The sequence below is a fragment of the Chiloscyllium punctatum genome, chromosome 13, assembly GCF_047496795.1.
Source record: "Chiloscyllium punctatum isolate Juve2018m chromosome 13, sChiPun1.3, whole genome shotgun sequence".
NCBI classification, from domain to species: Eukaryota; Metazoa; Chordata; class Chondrichthyes; order Orectolobiformes; family Hemiscylliidae; genus Chiloscyllium; species Chiloscyllium punctatum.
The window spans coordinates 63,671,086-63,692,524 of NC_092751.1; positions in this window are offsets into that span (position 1 = coordinate 63,671,086).

The following is a 21,439-nucleotide window of genomic DNA, read 5'->3' on the forward strand; positions in this document are numbered from 1 at the left end:
GGTGCAGTTTCAGGATTTGTGCAGGATTGGTAAATGGGAGAAATGGTGTAGAGCAGCGAAGTCATAAACAGTCGTACAGTCACAGAGATGTACAACATGGAAACGGACACTTCAGTCCAACTTGTCTATGACTCAGTCTTAGAATTCTGGCAGTGCTCCACAAAAATGGAGAATCATTCCAAGGAACTACTAAATGGAAGGATTGGGCAAGGGCTTATCGAAATAAGAGAATTTGGAACGGTGCATCTGATATTGTCAAATTAGTGCAGTTAGAACCAAATGGGAGAGTTTCCGTTTAGCAGTAAATGGGAGAATTGGGACATAACAATACTTGATGCGGGAATGAGAGTAGGGCACCCCTAAATTGGGCGAGAGCATCAGTCAGTATGAGGATTGGTGTAAGGCAGAACTGAATGGAGAACCTGTTCAGGACGTCAGTAATTGAGGAAAATGGTGCTAAGCAACACTGAATTGGAGAATTGATGCGGGACATCAGTAACTGAGAGACCTGGTGCACAGTGGAGCTAACTTAGAGAATTGGTGCATGGCAACAGTAAATGGGAGAATTAGAGTAGCGCACCCTTAAATGGTAGAATCAGCTCGGGCATCAGTAAATGGAAGGATTAGTACAGGGATATGAGTAAATGGGAGATTTGGTATGAAACAATAAATGGGGATATTGGTGCACAATGCCGTTGCATTAGAAAATTGATGGGAGTGTTAATATATTGGAAAATTGGAGCAGAGCATGTCTAAATTGGGGAATAGGGGCCAGGGAATCAATAAAAAGAAGAAATGTTGCAGCATCAGTAAATTGGAGATTCAGTTCAGTGCATCACTGAATGAAAACAAATGAGCAGGACATCCGTACGTGGAAGATGTATTTCAGGGAACAACTAAATGGAAGGAATTGATACAGGGCATCAATAATTGGAGAATTCATGCAGGTGCCATTAAATTCTAAGTGTGAGGACTGGGGCAGGATAACCTCAATGGGTGAGTTGGTGAAATTCCCAAATTAGTGCAGGATTGGTAAATGGGAGAATTGGTGCAGGGAAGCGGAGCACTAATTACAGCCTTAGAGATGTACAGCACGGAAACAGACCCTTCGATCCAACTTGTCCACGCCTAAATTTAAGAATTCTGGCAGGTGTCCACTAAATTGGAGAATCATTGCAAGAAACTACTAAATGGAAAAGTTGGGAAAGAGCTCATCGAAATGTGAGAATTTGCAACAGGGCATCAGATAATGGGTGAATTAGTGTAGACCAGCACTAAATGGGTGCGTTATGCTGTGTTGCACGAAATGGGAGAATTGGAGCAGGGAGATTTAGAGTAGCGCACCCCTAAATTGGGCGAGAGCATCAGTCAGTATGGGGATTGGTGTAAGGCAACACTGAATGAAGAACCTGTTCAGGACGTCAGTAATTGGTGTCAAGCAACACTGAATTGGAGAATTGGTGTGGGGTATCAGTAAATGAAAGACCTGGTGCAGGGTGCTGATAACTTCGAGAATTGGAGCAAATGGGAGACACCGGGCAGCGAATTAGTAAATAGGACAAATGTTGCAAAGGGTTAGTGTTCGAGATTCAATACAGTGAACCATGAAATGGGGGAGTTGGTGCAGTTCACCACGAAAGGGGGGATATTTGCAGTTTGGGGAATTTGGAGATATGATGCAGGGATTGCCAAGATTAGAGAATTCTGTCAGCGGTCAACTAAATGGGAGAATTGTTGCAGGGAAATACTGAATGGAAGACCTGGTACACAGTGGAGCTCAATTACAGAATGGGTGCATGGCACCAGGAAATGGGAGAATTAGAGTAGCGCACTCTTAAATGGTAGAATCGGGGTCGGGCATCAGTAAGTAGAAGAGGTAGTACAGGAGAATGAGTCAATTCGAGATTTGGTGAGAATCAATAAATGGGAGATTCGGTGCACAGTGCCATTACATTGGAAAATTGGCGGGAGTGTCTGTATATTAGAAAATTGGAGTAGAGCATGTCTAAATTGGGGAATGGGGACGAGGGAATCAATAAAAAGAAATGTTGGAAGCATCGGTAAATTGGAGAGTCAGGTCAGTGCACCACTAAATGAACAAATATAATCAACAGGGCATCCGTACGTTGGAAATGTGGATCAGGGAACAACTAAATGGAAGAAATTGATGCAGAGCAACAATAATTGGAGAATTCATGCAGGTGCCGTTAAATTCTAAGTGTGAAGACTGGGGCAGGATAACCCCAATGGGTGAGTTGGTGAAATTCCCGAATTAGTGCAGAATTGGGAAATGGGAGAATTAGTGCAGGGAAGAGATGCACTAATTACAGCCTTAGAGATGTACAGCACGGAAACAGATCCCTCAGTCCAACCTGTCCACGCCCAAATTTAAGAATTCTGGAAGCTCTACACTAAATTGGAGAATCATTGCAATAAAATACAAAATGTATAAATTTCGAAAGGGCTTATCGAAATGTGAGAATTTTCAACAGGACATCAAGTAATGGGTGAATTAGTGCAGTTCAGTGCTAATTGGGTGAGTTATACTGTGTTGCAACTACATGGGAGAATTGGGGCAGGACAATACCTTTTGGGAGATTTAGAATACCGCACCCCTAAATTGGGCGAGGGTATCAGTCAGTATAAGGATTGGTTTAAGGCAACACTGAGTGGAGAACTTGTTCAGGACATCAGTAACTGGGGGAAATAGTGCGAAACAACAATGAATTGGAGAATTGGTGCGGGGTATCAGTAAATGAAAGGCCTGGTGGATAGGACAAATAGGACAAATGTTGTTAAGGATCAGTGGTTCAGATTCAATACAGTGCACCACGAAATGGTGGAATTGGTGCAGTTCACCATTAAAGGGAAGATATGTGAAGGTTCGGTAAATTGAAGATTTGATGCAGGGACCTCCAAGATGAGAGAATTCTGGCAGAAGACTACTAAATGGGAGATTTGTTGCAGGGAAATACTGAATGGTGCGAAGTGGAGCTGAATTAGAGAATGGGTGCATGGCTCCAGGAAATGAGAGAATTAGAGTAGCGCACCCTTAAATGGTCAAATCGGGGTCGGGCATCAGTGAATGAAGGAATTAATACAGGGATATGAGTAAAAGGGAGATTTGAGTGCACTAAACGAGAGATTCAGTGCAGAGTGCCATTCCATCAGAACATTGGTCAGAGTGCCAACATATTTTCGATAATACAGGAGGAAGTAGAGACGCTGCTCCAGCTCCTTTATTTTCTATAATACAGGAGGAAGCAGTGACGATGCTCCAGATCCTTTATTTTCTATAATACAGGAGGAAGCAGTGACACTGCTCCAGTTCCTTTATTTTCTATTATACAGGAGGAAGCAGTGACGCTGCTCCAGATCCTTTATTTTCTGTAATACAGGAGGAAGCAGTGACACTGCTCCAGTTCCTTTATTTTCTATAATACAGGAGGAAGCAGTGACGCTGCTCCAGCTCCTTTATTTTCTATAATTCGGGAGGAAGCAGTGACCCTGCTCCAGCTCCTTTATTTTCTATAATACAGGAGGAAGCAGTGACGCTGCTCCAGCTCCTTTATTTTCTATAATACAGGAGGAAGCAGTGACGCTGCTCCAGCTCCTTTATTTTCTATAATACAGGATGAAGCAGTGACGCTACTCCAGCTCCTTTATTTTGAATAATACAGGAGGAAGCAGTGACGCTGCTCCAGCTTCTTTATTTTCTATAATACAGGAGGAAGCAGTGACGCTGCTCCAGCTCCTTTATTTTCTATGATACAGGAGGAAGCAGAGACGCTTCTCCAGCTCCTTTATTTTCTACAATACAGGAGGAAGCAGTGACGCTGCTCCAGCTCCTTTATTTTGAATAATACAGGACGAAGCAGTGACGCTGTTCCAACTCCTTTATGTTTTCTCATACAGGAGGAGGCAGAGATGCTGCTCCAGCTTCTTTATTTTCGATAGTACAGGAGGAAGTAGAGACGCTGCTCCAGCTCCTTTATTTTCTATAATACAGGAGGAAGCAGTGACGATGCTCCAGATCCTTTATTTTCTGTAATACAGGAGGAAGCAGTGACACTGCTCCAGTTCCTTTATTTTCTATAATACAGGAGGAAGCAGTGACGCTGCTCCTGATCCTTTATTTTTTGTAATACAGGAGGAAGCAGTGACGCTGCTCCAGCTTCTTTATTTTCTATAATTCGGGAGGAAGCAGTGACCCTGCTCCAGCTCCTTTATTTTCGATAATACAGGAGGAAGCAGTGACGCTGCTCCAGCTCCTTTATTTTCTATAATACAGGAGGAAGCAGAGACGCTGCTCCAGATCCTTTATTTTCTATAATACAGGAGGAAGCAGTGACGCTGCTCCAGCTCCTTTATTTTCTATAATACAGGAGGAAGCAGAGACGCTTCTCCAGCTCCTTTATTTTCTATGATACAGGAGGAAGCAGTGACGCTGCTCCAGCTCCTTTATTTTGAATAATACAGGACGAAGCAGTGACGCTGTTCCAACTCCTTTATGTTTTCTCAAACAGGAGGAAGCAGAGATGCTGCTCCAGCTTCTTTATTTTCGATAGTACAGGAGGAAGCAGTGACGCTGCTCCAGCTCCTTTATTTTCTGTAATACAGGAGGAAGCAGAGATGCTGCTCCAGCTTCTTTATTTTCGATAGTACAGGAGGAAGCAATGACGCTGCTCCAACTCCTTTATTTTCTATAATACAGGACGAAGCGGTGACGCTGCTCCAGCTCCTTTATTTTCTATAATACAGGAGGAAGCAGAGACGCTGCTCCAGCTTCTTTATTTTCTATAATACAGGAGGAAGCAGAGACGCTGCTCCAGCTCCTTTATTTTCTATGATACAGGAGGAAGCAGAGACGCTGCTCCAGGACCTTTATTTTCTATAATACAGGAGGAAGCAGTGACGCTGCTCCAGCTCCTTTATTTACTATGATACAGTAGGAAGCAGTGACGCTGCTCCAGGTCCTTTATTTTCTATAATACAGGAGGAAGCGGTGACGCTGCTCCAGCTCCTTTATTTTCTATAATACAGGAGGAAGCGATGCGCTGCTCCAGTTCCTTTATTTTCTATAATACAGGAGGAAGCAGTGACCCTGCTCCAGCTCCTTTATTTTCTATAATACAGGAGGAAGCAGTGACGCTGCTCCAGCTCCTTTATTTTCAATAATACAGGAGGAAGCAGAGACGCTGCTCCATCTCCTTTATTTTCTATGATACAGGAGGAAGCAGAGACGCTGCTCCAGCTCCGTTATTTTCTATAACACAGGAAGAAGCAGAGACGCTGCTCCAGCTCCTTTATTTACTATGATACAGTAGGAAGCAGTGACGCTGCTCCAGGTCCTTTATTTTCTATAATACAGGAGGAAGCGGTGACTCTGCTCCAGCTCCTTTAGTTTCTATAATACAGGAGGAAGCAGAGACGCTGCTCCAGCTCCTTTATTTTCTATTATACAGGAGGAAGCGGTGACGCTGCTCCAGATCCTTTATTTTCTATAATACAGGAGGAAGGAGTGACGCTGCTCCAGCTCCTTTATTTTCTATAATACAGGAGGAAGCAGTGACGCTGCTACAGCTCCTTTATTTTCTATAATACAGGAGGAAGCAGTGACGCTGCTCCAGATCCTTTATTTTCTATCATACAAGAGGAAGCAGTGACGCTGCTCCAGCTCCTTTATTTTCTATAATCCAGGAGGAAGCAGTGACGCTGTTCCAACTCCTTTATTTTCTATAATACAGGAGGAAGCAGTGACGCTGCTGCAGCTCCTTTGTTTTCTGTAATACACGAGGAAGCAGAGACGCTGCTCCAGCTCCTTTATTTTCTATAATACAGGATGAAGCAGTGACGCTGCTCCAGCTCCTTTATTTTCTATAATACAGGAGGAAGCAGTGACCCTGCTCCAGCTCCTTTATTTTCTATAATACAGGAGGAAGCAGTGACGCTGCTCCAGCTCCTTTATTTTCTATAATACAGGAGGAAGCAGTGACGCTGCTCCAGCTCCTTTATTTTCTATCATACAGGAGGAAGCAGTGACGCTGCTGCAGCTCCTTTATTTTCTATAGTACAGGAGGAAGCAGTGACGCTGCTCCAGCTCCTTTATTTTCTATAATACAGGAGGAAGCAGTGACGCTGCTGCAGCTCCTTTATTTTCTATAATTCAGGAGGAAGCAGTGACGCTGCTCCAGCTCCTTTATTTTCTATAATACCGGAGGAAGCAGTGACGCTGCTCCAGCTCCTTTATTTTGTATAATACAGGAGGATGCAGTGACGCTGCTCCGGCTCCTTTATTTTCTATGATACAGGAGGAAGCAGAGACGCTGCTCCAGCTCCTTTATTTTCTATAATACAGGAGGAAGCAGTGACGCTGCTCCGGCTCCTTTATTTTCTATGATACAGGAGGAAGCAGAGACGCTTCTCCAGCTCCTTTATTTTCTATAATACAGGAGGAAGCAGTGACGCTGCTCCAGCTCCTTTATTTTCGATAATACAGGAGGAAGCAGAGACGCTGCTCCAGCTCCTTTATTTTCTATAATACCGGAGGAAGCAGAGACGCTGCTTCAGCTCCTTTATTTTCTATAATACAGGAGGAAGCAGTGACGCTGCTCCAGCTCCTTTATTTTCTATAATACAGGAGGAAGCAGAGACACTGCTCCAGCTCCTTTATTTTCTATAATACAGGAGGAAGCGGTGACGCTGCTCCAGCTCCTTTATTTTCTATAATACAGGAGGAAGCGGTGACGCTGTTCCAGCTCCTTTATTTTCTATAATACAGCAGGAAGCAGAGACGTTGCTCCAGTTCTTTATTTTCTATAATACAGGAGGAAGCAGTGACTCTGCTCCAGCTCCTTTATTTTCTATAATACAGGAGGAAGCGGTGACGCTGCTCCAGCTCCTTTATTTTCTATAATACAGGAGGAAGCAGAGACGCTGCTCCAGCTCCTTTATTTTCTATAATACAGGAGGAAGCAGTGACGCTGCTCCTGATCCTTTATTTTTTGTAATACAGGAGGAAGCAGTGACGCTGCTCCAGCTCCTTTATTTTCGATAATACAGGAGGAAGCAGTGACGCTGCTCCAGCTCCTTTATTTTCTATAATACAGGAGGAAGCAGAGACGCTGCTCCAGCTCCTTTATTTTCTATAATACAGGAGGAAGCAGTGACGCTATTCCGGCTCCTTTATTTTCTATAATACATGAGGAAGCAGTGACGCTGCTCCGGCTCCTTTATTTTCTATAATACAGGAGGAAGCAGAGACGCTGCTCCAGCTCCTTTATTTTCTATGATACAGTAGGAAGCAGAGACGCTTCTCCAGCTCCTTTATTTTCTATAATACGGGAGGAAGCAGAGACGCTACTCCAGCTCCTTTATTTTGAATAATACAGGAGGAAGCAGTGACGCTGCTCCAGCTCCTTTATTTTCTATAATACAGGAGGAAGCAGAGACGCTGCCCCAGCTCCTTTATTTTCTATAATACAGGAGGAAGCAGTGACGCTGCTCCGGCTCCTTTATTTTCTATAATACATGAGGAAGCAGTGACGCTGCTCCGGCTCCTTTATTTTCTATAATACAGGAGGAAGCAGAGACGCTGCTCCAGCTCCTTTATTTTCTATGATACAGTAGGAAGCAGAGACGCTTCTCCAGCTCCTTTATTTTCTATAATACGGGAGGAAGCAGAGACGCTGCTCCAGCTCCTTTATTTTGAATAATACAGGAGGAAGCAGTGACGCTGCTCCAGCTCCTTTATTTTCTATAATACAGGAGGAAGCAGTGACGCTGCTCCAGCTCCTTTATTTTGAATAATACAGGAGGAAGCAGTGACGCTGTTTCAACTCCTTTATGTTTTCTCATACAGGAGGAAGCAGAGATGCTGCTCCAGCTTCTTAATTTTCTATAATACAGCAGGAAGCAGTGACGCTGCTCCAGCTCCTTTATTTTCTATAATACAGGAGGAAGCAGTGACGCTGCTCCAGCTCCTTTATTTTCTATAATACAGGAGGAAGCAGCGACGCTGCTCCAGCTCCTTTATTTTCTATAATACAGGAGGAAGCAGCGACGCTGCTCCAGCTCCTTTATTTTCTATAATACAGGAGGAAGCAGCGACGCTGCTCCACTCCTTTATTTTCTACAATACAGGAGGAAGCAGAGACGCTGCTCCAGCTTCTTAATTTTGTATAATACAGGAGGAAGCAGTGACGCTGCTCCAGCTCCTTTATTTTCTATAATACAGGAGGAAGCAGAGACGCTGCTCCAGCTTCTTAATTTTGTATAATACAGGAGGAAGCAGTGACGCTGCTCCAGCTCCTTTATTTTGTATAATACAGGAGGAAGCAGAGACGCTGCTCCAGCTCCTTTATTTGGTGCAATCAATAAATGGGTCTGTTTCCATGCTATTTAAATGGCATCTGGATGGAATGATGACAGGGATTGTTTGGAGGAGTAAGGGACTAATGTTGCAAATATAGCGAGATTAATTTCGGTGATCTGGTCAGCAGGGACGAGATGAAATGGAGGGTCTGTTTCTGTGCTTGGCACCTCCTAAATCCTGATGAAGACCTTTACCCGAAACATCGATTTTCCTGCTCCTCGGATGCTGCCTGACCTGCTGTGCTTTTCCAGCACCACTCTGACCTAAGCTCTGAAATGCACTCTTTCAGAGTTCCATCAATCTCATACCATGTACTTCTCATACAGGTGACTTCTACTGCCTACCGAAGGTACACCGAGCCAACACACCAGGATGTCCCATCATATTAGGCAATGGGACCCGATGTGGGAACCTCACTGCCGATGTCAAATACATCTTGAAAGCCATGAGGCAGGGAACCTCCAGCTTCTGCCACGACAGAACAGTGGGACACAGGCAGATTTCAACCTCACACCTTCAAGGCTGAATCTGAGCTGAGGGGGCACCTATTGTTAAAGATTTATCTGTGAATTTAGCTATTTTTACATACGGTTTACATATGAAAGAACAAAATCTAACATGGTATTTCTAACAGTATATAGACTGAACAGGCAATACACTTTTACTTTTAACTATTTCATTTCAGTGGCATCACCTTCTCCTCAGTTTAGGGCACTGAGTCTGTGCTGGCTGGTTAAATATATATAAACAGGAGATTTACACTCTCCTCAGTTTAGGGCACAAACTCTGCGCTGGCTGGTTAAATATATATGACCAGGAGATTTACACTCTCCTCAGTTTAGGGCACTGTGTCTGTGCTGGCTGGTTAAATTTATATAACCAGGAGATTTACACTCTTCTCAGTTCAGGACACTGACTCTGTGCTGGCTGGTTAAATATATATAACCAGGAGATTTACACTCTCCTCAGGTGAGGGCACTAAGTCTGCGCTGGCTGGTTAAATATATATGACCAGGAGATTAACACTCTCCTCTGTTTAGGGCACTGACTCTGTGCTGGCTGGTTAGATATATATAACCAGGAGATTTCCACTGTCCTCAGTTTAGGGCACTGACTCTCTGCTGGCTGGTTAATTATATATAACCAGGAGATTTACACGCTCCTCAGTTTAGGGCACTGTGTCTGTGCTGGCTAGTTAAATATATATAACCAGGAGATTAACCCTCTCCTCACTTTATGGCACTGAGTCGGTGCTGTCTGTTTAAATATATATAACCATGAGATTTATACTCTCCTCAGTTTAGGGCACAAACTCTGCGCTGGCTGGTTAAATATATATGACCAGGAGATTTCCACTCTCCTCAGTTTAGGGCACTGTGTCTGTGCTGGCTGGTTAAACATATGTGACCAGGAGATTTACACTCTCCTCAGTTTAGGGCACTGTGTCTGTGCTGGCTGGTTAAATTTCTATGACCAGGAGATTTACAATCTCCGCAGTTTTGGGCAATGACTGTCTGCTGGCTGGTTAATTACATATAACCAGGAGATTTACACTCTCCTTAGTTGAGGGCACGAAGTCTGCGCTGGCTGGTTAAATATATATGACCAGGACATTAACTCTCTCCTCTGTTTTGGGCACTAACTCTGTGCTGGCTGGTTAAATATATGAAACCAGGAGTTTTACATTCTCCTCAGTTTAGGGCACTGACTCTGTGTTGGCTGGTTAAATATATATAACCAGGAGATTTACACTCTCCTCAGTTTAGGGCACTGACTATTTCCAGTGTGGTTAAATATATATAACCAGGAGATTTACACTCTCCTCAGTTTAGGGCACTGACTCTGTGCTGGCTGGTTAAATAGAAATGACCAGGAGATTTACACTCTGCTCAGTTTTGGGCACTGACTGTCTGCTGGCTGGTTAAATATATGAAACTAGGAGTTTTACATTCTCCTCAGTTTCGGTCAGTGAATCTGTGCTGGCTGGTTAAATATATATAACCAGGAGATTTACACTCTCCTCAGTTTCGGGAACGGACTCTGTGCTGGCTGGTTAAATAGAAATGACCAGGAGATTTACACTCTCCTCAGTTTTGGGCACTGACTGTCTGCTGGCTGGTTAAATATATGAAACCAGGAGTTTTACATTCTCCTCAGTTTCAGTCAGTGACTCTGTGCTGGCTGGTAAAATATATATAACCAGGAGATTTACCCTCTCCTCACTTTATGGCACTGAGTCTGTGCTGGCTGTTTAAATTTATTTAACCAGGAAATTTACTCTCTCCTCAGTTTGGGGCACTGACTCTGTGCTGGCTGGTTAAATAGAAATGACCAGGAGATTTACACTCTGCTCAGTTTTGGGCACTGACTGTCTGCTGGCTGGTTAAATATATGAAACCAGGAGATTTACACTCTCCTCAGTTTATGGCACTGAGTCTGTGCTGTCTGGTTAAATAGATATAACCAGGAGATTTACACTGTCCTCAGTTTCGGGAACTGACTCTGTGCTGGCTGGTAAAATATATATAACCAGGATATTTACCCTCTCCTCAGTTTATGTCACTGAGTCTGTGCTGGCTGGTTAAATATATATAACCAGGAGATTTACACTCTCCTCAGTTTAGGGCACTGAATCTGTGCTGGCTGGTTACATTAATTTAACCAGGAGATTTACCGTCTCCTCAGTTTATGGCACTGAGTCGGTGCTGGCTGGTTAAATTTATATAACCAGGAGATTTACACACTCCTCAGTTTCGGGCACTGAGTCTGTGCTGGCTGGTTAAATATATGTAACCAGGAGATTTACACACTCCTCAGTTTGGGGAACTGACTCTGTGTTGACTGGTAAAATATATATAACCAGGAGATTTACCCTCCCCTCAGTTTTGGGCACTGACTGTCTGCTGGCTGGTTAATGATATGAAACCAGGAGTTTTACATTCTCCTCAGTTTCGGTCAGAGACTCTGTGCTGGCTGGTTAAATATATCTAACCAGGAGATTTGCACTCTCCGCAGTTTAGGGGACTGAGTCTGTACTGGCTGGTTAAATATATATAACCAGGAGATTTACACTCTCCTCAGTTTAGGGCACTGAATCTGTGCTGGCTGGTTACATTAATTTAACCAGGAAATTTACTCTCTCCCCAGTTTAGGGCACTGAGACTGTGCTGGCTGGTTAAATTTATATTACCAGGAGATTCACACTCTCCTCAGTTTCGGGCACTGACTCTGTGCTGGCTGGTTAAATTTATATAACCAGGAGATTTACACTCTCCGCAGTTTATGGCACTGACTCTTTGCGGGGTGGTTAAATGTTCCTAACCAAGAGAATTACACTGTCATCAGTTTACGGCACTGACTCTGTGCTGGCTGGATAAATATATATAACCAGGAGATTTACACTCTCCTCAGTTTAGGGAACTGACTCTGTGCTGGCTGGTTAAATATATAAAACCAGGAGATTTACACTCTCCTCAGTTTCGGGAACTGACTCTGTGCTGGCTGGTTAAATATATATAACCAGGAGATTTACACTCTCCGCAGTTTAGGGGAGTGACTCTGGGCTATTTTGCTAAATTTATATTACCAGGAGATTTATAGTCTCCTCCGTTTCGGTCAGTGACTCTGTGCTGGCTGGTAAAATATATATAACCAGGATATTTACCTTCTCCTCAGTTTATGGCACTGAGTCTGTGCTGTGTGGTTAAATATATATAACTAGGAGATTTACCCTCTCCATAGTTTATGGCACTGAGTCTGTGTTGGCTGGTTAAATATATATAACCAGGAGATTTACACTCTCCTCAGTTTAGGGCACTGAGTCTGTGCTGGCTGGTTAAATATATATAACCAGGAGATTTACACTCTCCTCAGTTTACGGCACTGACTCTGTGCTGGCTGGTTAAATATATATAACCAGGAGATTTACACTCTCCTCAGTTTCGGGAACGGACTCTGTGCTGGCTGGTTAAATAGAAATGACCAGGAGATTTACACTCTCCTCAGTTTTGGGCACTGACTGTCTGCTGGCTGGTTAAATATATGAAACCAGGAGTTTTACATTCTCCTCAGTTTCAGTCAGTGACTCTGTGCTGGCTGGTAAAATATATATAACCAGGAGATTTACCCTCTCCTCACTTTATGGCACTGAGTCTGTGCTGGCTGTTTAAATTTATTTAACCAGGAAATTTACTCTCTCCTCAGTTTGGGGCACTGACTCTGTGCTGGCTGGTTAAATAGAAATGACCAGGAGATTTACACTCTGCTCAGTTTTGGGCACTGACTGTCTGCTGGCTGGTTAAATATATGAAACCAGGAGATTTACACTCTCCTCAGTTTATGGCACTGAGTCTGTGCTGTCTGGTTAAATAGATATAACCAGGAGATTTACACTGTCCTCAGTTTCGGGAACTGACTCTGTGCTGGCTGGTAAAATATATATAACCAGGATATTTACCCTCTCCTCAGTTTATGTCACTGAGTCTGTGCTGGCTGGTTAAATATATATAACCAGGAGATTTACACTCTCCTCAGTTTAGGGCACTGAATCTGTGCTGGCTGGTTACATTAATTTAACCAGGAGATTTACTGTCTCCTCAGTTTATGGCACTGAGTCGGTGCTGGCTGGTTAAATTTATATAACCAGGAGATTTACACACTCCTCAGTTTCGGGCACTGAGTCTGTGCTGGCTGGTTAAATATATGTAACCAGGAGATTTACACACTCCTCAGTTTGGGGAACTGACTCTGTGTTGACTAGTAAAATATATATAACCAGGAGATTTACCCTCCCCTCAGTTTTGGGCACTGACTGTCTGCTGGCTGGTTAATGATATGAAACCAGGAGTTTTACATTCTCCTCAGTTTCGGTCAGAGACTCTGTGCTGGCTGGTTAAATATATCTAACCAGGAGATTTGCACTCTCCGCAGTTTAGGGGACTGAGTCTGTGCTGGCTGGTTAAATATATATAACCAGGAGATTTACACTCTCCTCAGTTTAGGGCACTGAATCTGTGCTGGCTGGTTACATTAATTTAACCAGGAAATTTACTCTCTCCCCAGTTTAGGGCACTGAGACTGTGCTGGCTGGTTAAATTTATATTACCAGGAGATTCACACTCTCCTCAGTTTCGGGCACTGACTCTGTGCTGGCTGGTTAAATTTATATAACCAGGAGATTTACACTCTCCGCAGTTTATGGCACTGACTCTTTGCGGGGTGGTTAAATGTTCCTAACCAAGAGAATTACACTGTCATCAGTTTACGGCACTGACTCTGTGCTGGCTGGATAAATATATATAACCAGGAGATTTACACTCTCCTCAGTTTAGGGAACTGACTCTGTGCTGGCTGGTTAAATATATAAAACCAGGAGATTTACACTCTCCTCAGTTTCGGGAACTGACTCTGTGCTGGCTGGTTAAATATATATAACCAGGAGATTTACACTCTCCGCAGTTTAGGGGAGTGACTCTGGGCTATTTTTTTAAATTTATATTACCAGGAGATTTATAGTCTCCTCCGTTTCGGTCAGTGACTCTGTGCTGGCTGGTAAAATATATATAACCAGGATATTTACCCTCTCCTCAGTTTATGGCACTGAGTCTGTGCTGTGTGGTTAAATATATATAACTAGGAGATTTACCCTCTCCATAGTTTATGGCACTGAGTCTGTGTTGGCTGGTTAAATATATATAACCAGGAGATTTACACTCTCCTCAGTTTAGGGCACTGTGTCTGTGTTGGCTAGTTAAATATATATAACCAGGAGATTTACACTCTCCTCAGTTTAGGGCACTGAGTCTGTGCTTGCTGGTTAAATTTATATAACCAGTGAGAGTTACACTCACCTCAGTTTATAGCACTGACTCTGTGCTGGCTGGTTAAATATATGTAACCAGGAGATTTACACTCTCCTCAGTTTAGGGTACTGACTCTGTGCTGTATTGTTAAATTTATATTACCAGGAGATTTATAGTCTCCTCTGTTTCGGTCAGTGACTCTGTGCTGGCTGGTTAAATATATATAACCAGGAGATTTACACTGTCTGCAGTTTAGGGGAGTGACTCTGGGCTATTTTGTTAAATTTATATTACCAGGAGATTTATAGTCTCCTCCGTTTCGGTCAGTGACTCTGTGCTGGCTGGTAAAATATATATAACCAGGATATTTACCCTCTCCTCAGTTTATGGCACTGAGTCTGTGCTGTGTGGTTAAATATATATAACTAGGAGATTTACCCTCTCCATAGTTTATGGCACTGAGTCTGTGTTGGCTGGTTAAATATATATAACCAGGAGATTTACACTCTCCTCAGTTTAGGGCACTGACTCTTTGCTGGGTGGTTAAATATATATAACCAGGAGATTTACCCTCTCCTCAGTTTATGGCACTGAGTCTGTCCTGCCTGGTTAAATATATATAACCAGGAGATTTACACTCTGCTCAGTTTTGGGCACTGACTGTCTGCTGGCTGGTTAATTACATATAACCAGGGAGATTTACACTCTCCTCAGTTTCGGGCACTGACTCTGTGCTGGCTGGTTAATTACATATAACCAGGAGATTTACACTCTCCTCAGTTTAGGGCACTGACTATTTCCAGTGTGGTTAAATATACATAACCAGGAGATTTACACTCTCCTCAGTTTAGGGCACTGACTCTGTGCTGGCTGGTTAAATAGAAATGACCAGGAGATTTACACTCTCCTCAGTTTAGGGCACTGAGTCTGTGCTGGCTGGTTAAGTATATATAACCAGGAGATTTGCACTGTCCTGAGTTTAGGGCACTGACTCTTTGCTGGGTGGTTAAATATTTCTAACCAGGAGATTTACACTCTCCTCAGTTTAGGGCACTAAATCTGTGCTGGCTGGTTAAATATATATGACCAGGAGATTTACACTCTCCTCAGTTTAGGGAACGGACTCTTTGCTGGGTGGTTAAATATATATGACCAGGAGATTTACACTCTCCTCAGTTTAGGGAACTGACTGTGTGCTGGCTGATTAATTATGTATAACCAGGAGATTTACACTCTCCTCAGTTTAGGGCACTGACTCTGTGCTGGCTGGGTGAATATATAGAACCAGGAGATTTACACTCTCCGCAGGTTAGGTCACTGAGTCTGTGCTGGCTGGTTAAATTTATATTACCAGGAGATTTACACTCTCCTCAGTTTAGGGCACTGACTCTTTGCTGGGTGGTTAAATATTTCTAACCAGGAGGTTTCCACTCTCATCAGTTTACGGCACTGACTCTGTGCTGGCTGGATAAATATATATAACCAGGAGATTTACAGTCACCTCAGTTTAGTGAACTGACTCTGTGCTGGCTGATTTAATATATATAACCAGGAGATTGACACTCTCCACAGTTTATGGCACTGACTCTGTGCTGGCTAGTTAAATTTATATTACCAGGAGATTTACACTCTCCTCAGTTTTGGGCACTGAGTCTGCGCTGGCTGGTTAAATTTAAATTACCAGGAGATTTACTCTGTCCTCAGTTTAGGGCACTGAGTCTATGCTGGCTGGTTAAATTTATATAACCAGTGAGATTTACACTCTCCTCAGTTTAGGGCACTGACTTTGTGCTGGCTGGTTAAATATATCTTACGAGGTGATTTACACTCTCCTCAGTTTATGGCACTGAGTCTGTGCTCTCTGGTTAAATATATACAACCAGGATATTTAACCTCTTCTCAGTTTATGGAAGTTAGTCTGTGCTGGCTGGTTAAATATATATAACCAGGAGATTTACACTCTCCTCAGTTTAGGGCACTGACTCTGAGCTGGCTGGTTAGACATATATAATCAGGAGATTTCCACTGTCCTCAGTTTCGGGCACTGACTCTGTGCTGGCTGGTTAAAGATATTTAACGTGGAATTTCCACTCTCCTCAGTTTATGGCACTGACTCTTTGCTGGCTGGTTAAATGTATATTACCAGGAGATTTACACTCTCCTCAGTTTAGGGCAATGACTCAATGCGGGCGGGTTAAATATATATAACTAGGGAGAATTACACTCTCCTCAGTTTAAGGCACTGACTCTTTGTTGGGTGGTTAAATATTTCTAACCAGGAGATTTACACTCTCCTCAGTTTTCGGAACTGACTCTGTGCTGGCTGGATAAATATATATAACCAGGAGATTTACAGTCACCTCAGTTTAGTGAACTGACTCTGTGCTGGCTGGCTTAATATATATAACCAGGAGATTTACACTCTCCGCAGTTTATGGCACTGACTCTGTGCTGGCTTGTTAAATTTATATTACCAGGGGATTTACACTCTCCTCAGTTTCGGTCAGTGACTCTGTGCTGGCTGGTTAAATATATATAACCAGGAAATTTACACTCTCCTCAGTTTGGGACACTGACTCTGTGCTGGCTGGTTAAATAGAAATGACCAGGAGATTTACACTCTGCTCAGTTTTGGGCACTGACTGTCTGCTGGCTGGTTAAATATATGAAACCAGGAGTTTTACATTCTCCTCAGTTTCGGTCAGAGACTCTGTGCTGGCTGGTTAAATATAGATAACCAGGAGATTTACTCTCTCCTCACTTTATGGCACTGAGTCTGTGCTGTCCGGTTAAATATATATAACCAGGAGATTTACACTCTCCTCAGTTTCGGGAACTGACTCTGTGCTGGCTGGTAAAATATATATAACCAGGAGATTTACACTCTCCTCAGTTTATGTCACTGACTCTGTGCTGGCTGGTAAAATATATATAACCAGGATATTTACCCTCTCCTCAGTTTATGTCACTGAGTCTGTGCTGGCTGGTTAAATATATATAACCAGGAGATTTACACTCTCCTCAGTTTAGGGCACTGAATCTGTGCTGGCTGGTTACATTAATTTAACCAGGAGATTTACCGTCTCCTCAGTTTATGGCACTGAGTCGGTGCTAGCTGGTTAAATTTATATAACCAGGAGATTTACACACTCCTCAGTTTCGGGCACTGAGTCTGTGCTGGCTGGTTAAATTTATATAACTAGGAGTTTTACACACTCCTCAGTTTATGGCATGGACACTGTGCTGGCTGGTTAAATTTATATAACCAGGAGATTTAGACTCTCCTCAGTTTTTGGCACAGAGTCTGTGCTGGCTGGTTAAATATATATAACCAGGAAATTTTCACTTTCCTCAGTTTAGGGCACAGAGTCTGTGCTGGCTAGTTAAATTTATAAAACCTGGAGATTTACACTCTCTGCAGTTTATGGCACTGACTCTGTGCTGTCTGGTTAAATATATATAACCAGGAGATTTACACTCTCCTCAGTTTAGGGCACTGTGTCTGTGCTGGCGAGTTAAATATATATAACCAGGAGATTTACACTCTCCTCAGTTTAGGGCACTGAGTCTGTGCTTGCTGGTTAAATTTATATAACCAGTGAGAGTTACACTCACCTCAGTTTATAGCACTGACTCTGTGCTGGCTGGTTAAATATATGTAACCAGGCGATTTACACTCTCCTCAGTTTAGGGCACTGAGTCTGTGCTTGCTGGTTAAATATATATAACCAGTGAGAGTTACACTCACCTCAGTTTATGGCACTGAGTCTGTGCTGTCTGGTTAAATATATACAACCAGGATATTTAACCTCTCCTCAGTTTAGGGCACTGACTCTGTGCTGGCTGTTTAAATTTATTTAACCAGGAAATTTACACTCTCCTCAGTTTGGGGCACTGACTCTGTGCTGGCTGGTTAAATAGAAACGACCAGGAGATTTACACTCTGCTCAGTTTTGGGGACTGACTGTCTGCTAGCTGGTTAAATATATGAAACCAGGAGTTTTACATTCTCCTCAGTTTCGGTCAGTGACTCTGTGCTGGCTGGTTAAATACATATAACCAGGAGATTTACACTCTCCTCAGTTTCGGGAACTGACTATGTGCTGGCTGGTTAAATATATATCACCAGGAGATTTACACTCTCCGCAGTTTGGGGGACTGACTCTGGGCTGTTTTATTACATTTATATTACCAGGAGATTTATAGTCTCCTCCGTTTCGGTCAGTGACTCTGTGCTGGCTGGTAAAATATATATAACCAGGATATTTACCCTCTCCTCAGTTTATGGCACTGAGTCTGTGCTGTCTGGTTAAATATATATAACTAGGAGATTTACCCTGTCCATAGTTTATGGCACTGACTCTGTGCGGGCTGGTTAAATATATATAACCAGGGAGATTTACACGCTCCTCAGTTTACGGCACTGACTCTGTGCGGGCTGGTTAAATATATATAACCAGGAGATTTACACTCTCCTCAGTTTCGGGCACTGAGTCTGTGCTTGCTGGTTAAATTTATTTAATCAGTGAGAGTTACACTCACCTCAGTTTATAGCACTGACTCTGTGCTGGCTGGTTAAATATATGTAACCAGGAGATTTACACACTCCTCAGTTTATGGCACTGAGTCTGTGCTGTCTGGTTAAATATATACAACCAGGATATTTAACCTCTCCTCAGTTTAGGGCACTGAGTCTGTGCTGGCTGTTTAAATTTATTTAACCAGGAAATTTACACTCTCCTCAGTTTGGGGCGCTGACTCTGTGCTGGCTGGTTAAATAGAAATGACCAGGAGATTTACACTCTGCTCAGTTTTGGGCACTGACTGTCTGCTGGCTGGTTAAATATATGAAACCAGGAGTTTTACATTCTCCTCAGTTTCGGTCAGTGACTCTGTGCTGGCTGGTTAAATATATATAACCAGGAGATTTACACTCTCCCCAGTTTCGGGAACTGACTCTGTACTGGCTGGTTAAATATACATAACCAGGAGATTTACACTCTCCTCAGTTTAGGGCACTGACTCTTTGCTGGGTGGTTAAATATTCCTAACCAGGAGATTTACCCTCTCCTCAGTTTATGGCACTGAGTCTGTGCTGCCTGGTTAAATATATATAACCAGGAGATTTACACGCTCCTCAGTTTACGGCACTGACTCTGTGCGGGCTGGTTAAATATATATAACCAGGGAGATTTACACTATCCTCAGTTTACGGCACTGACTCTGTGCGGCATCGTTAAATATATATAACCAGGAGATTTACACTCTCCTCTGTTTAGGGCACTGTGTCTGTGCTTGCTGGTTAAATTTATATAACCAGTGAGAGTTACACTCACCTCAGTTTATAGCACTGACTCTGTGCTGGCTGGTTAAATATATGTAACCAGGAGATTTACACACTCCTCAGTTCAGGGCACTGAGTCTGTGCTTGCTGGTTAAATATATATCACCAGGAGATTTACACTCTCCTCAGTTTAGGGCACTGAGTCTGTGCTGGTTGTTTAAATTTATTTAACCAGGAAATTTACACTCTCCTCAGTTTGGGGCACTGACTCTGTGCTGGCTGGTTAAATAGAAATGACCAGGAGATTTACACTCTGCTCAGTTTTGGGCACTGACTGTCTGCTGGCTGGTTAAATATATGAAACCAGGAGTTTTACATTCTCCTCAGTTTCGGTCAGTGAGTCTGTGCTGGCTGGTTAAATATATATAACCAGGAGATTTACACTCTCCTCAGTTTCGGGAACTGACTCTGTGCTGGCTGGTTAAATATATATAACCAGGAGATTTACACTGTCCGCAGTTTAGGGGAGTGACTCTGGGCTATTTTGCTAAATTTATATTACCAGGAGAGTTATAGTCTCCTCCGTTTCGGTCAGTGACTCTGTGCTGGCTGGTAAAATATATATAACCAGGATATTTACCATCTCCTCAGTTTATGGCCCTGAGTCTGTGCTGTGTGGTTAAATATATATAACTAGGAGATTTACCCTCTCCATAGTTTATGGCACTGAGTCTGTGTTGGCTGGTTAAATATATATAACCAGGAGATTTACACTCTCCTCAGTTTGCGGCACTGACTCTGTGCAGGCTGGTTAAATATATATAACCAGGGAGATTTACACTCTCCTCAGTTTAGGGCACTGACTCTTTGCTGGGTGGTTAAATATTCCTAACCAGGAGATTTACCCTCTCCTCAGTTTATGGCACTGAGTCTGTCCTGCCTGGTTAAATATATATAACCAGGAGATTTACACGCTCCTCAGTTTACGGCACTGACTCTGTGCGGGCTGGTTAAATATATATAACCAGGGAGATTTACACGCTCCTCGGTTTGCGGCACTGACTCTGTGCGGGCTGGTTAAATATATATAACCAGGAGATTTACACTCTCCTCAGTTTAGGGCACTGTGTCTGTGCTGGCTAGTTAAATATATATAACCAGGAGATTTACACTCTCCTCAGTTTAGGGCACTGAGTCTGTGCTTGCTGGTTAAATTTATATAACCAGTGAGAGTTACACTCACCTCAGTTTATAGCAATGACTCTGTGCTGGCTGGTTAAATATATGTAACCAGGAGATTTACACTCTCCTCAGTTTAGGGGACTGACTCTGTGCTGTATTGTTAAATTTATATTACCAGGAGAGTTATAGTCTCCTCCGTTTCGGTCAGTGACTCTGTGCTGGCTGGTAAAATATATACAACCAGGAGATTTACCCTCTCCATAGTTTATGGCACTGAGTCTGTGCAGGCTGGTTAAATATATATCACCAGGGAGATTGACACTCTCCACAGTTTAGGGCACTGACTCTTTGCTGGGTGGTTAAATATTGCTAACCAGGAGATTTACACTCTCCTCAGTTTCGGGAACTGACTCTGTGCTGGCTGGATAAATATATATAACCAGGAGATTTACACTCTCCTCAGTTTAGGCAACTGACTCTGTGCTGGCTGATTTAATAGAAATAACCAGGAGATTTACACTCTCCGCAGTTTATGGCATTGACTCTGTGCTGGCTTGTTAAATTTATATTACCAGGAGATTTACACTCTCCTCAGTTTCGGTCAGTGACTCTGTGTTGACTGGTAAAATATATATAATCAGAAGATTTACCCTCTCCTCAGTTTCTGGCAATAATTCTGTGCTGTCTGGTGAAATATATATAACCAGGAGATTTACCCTCTCCTCAGTTTCTGGCAATAATTCTGTGCTGTCTGGTGAAATATATATAACCAGGAGATTTACCCTCTCCTCAGTTTAT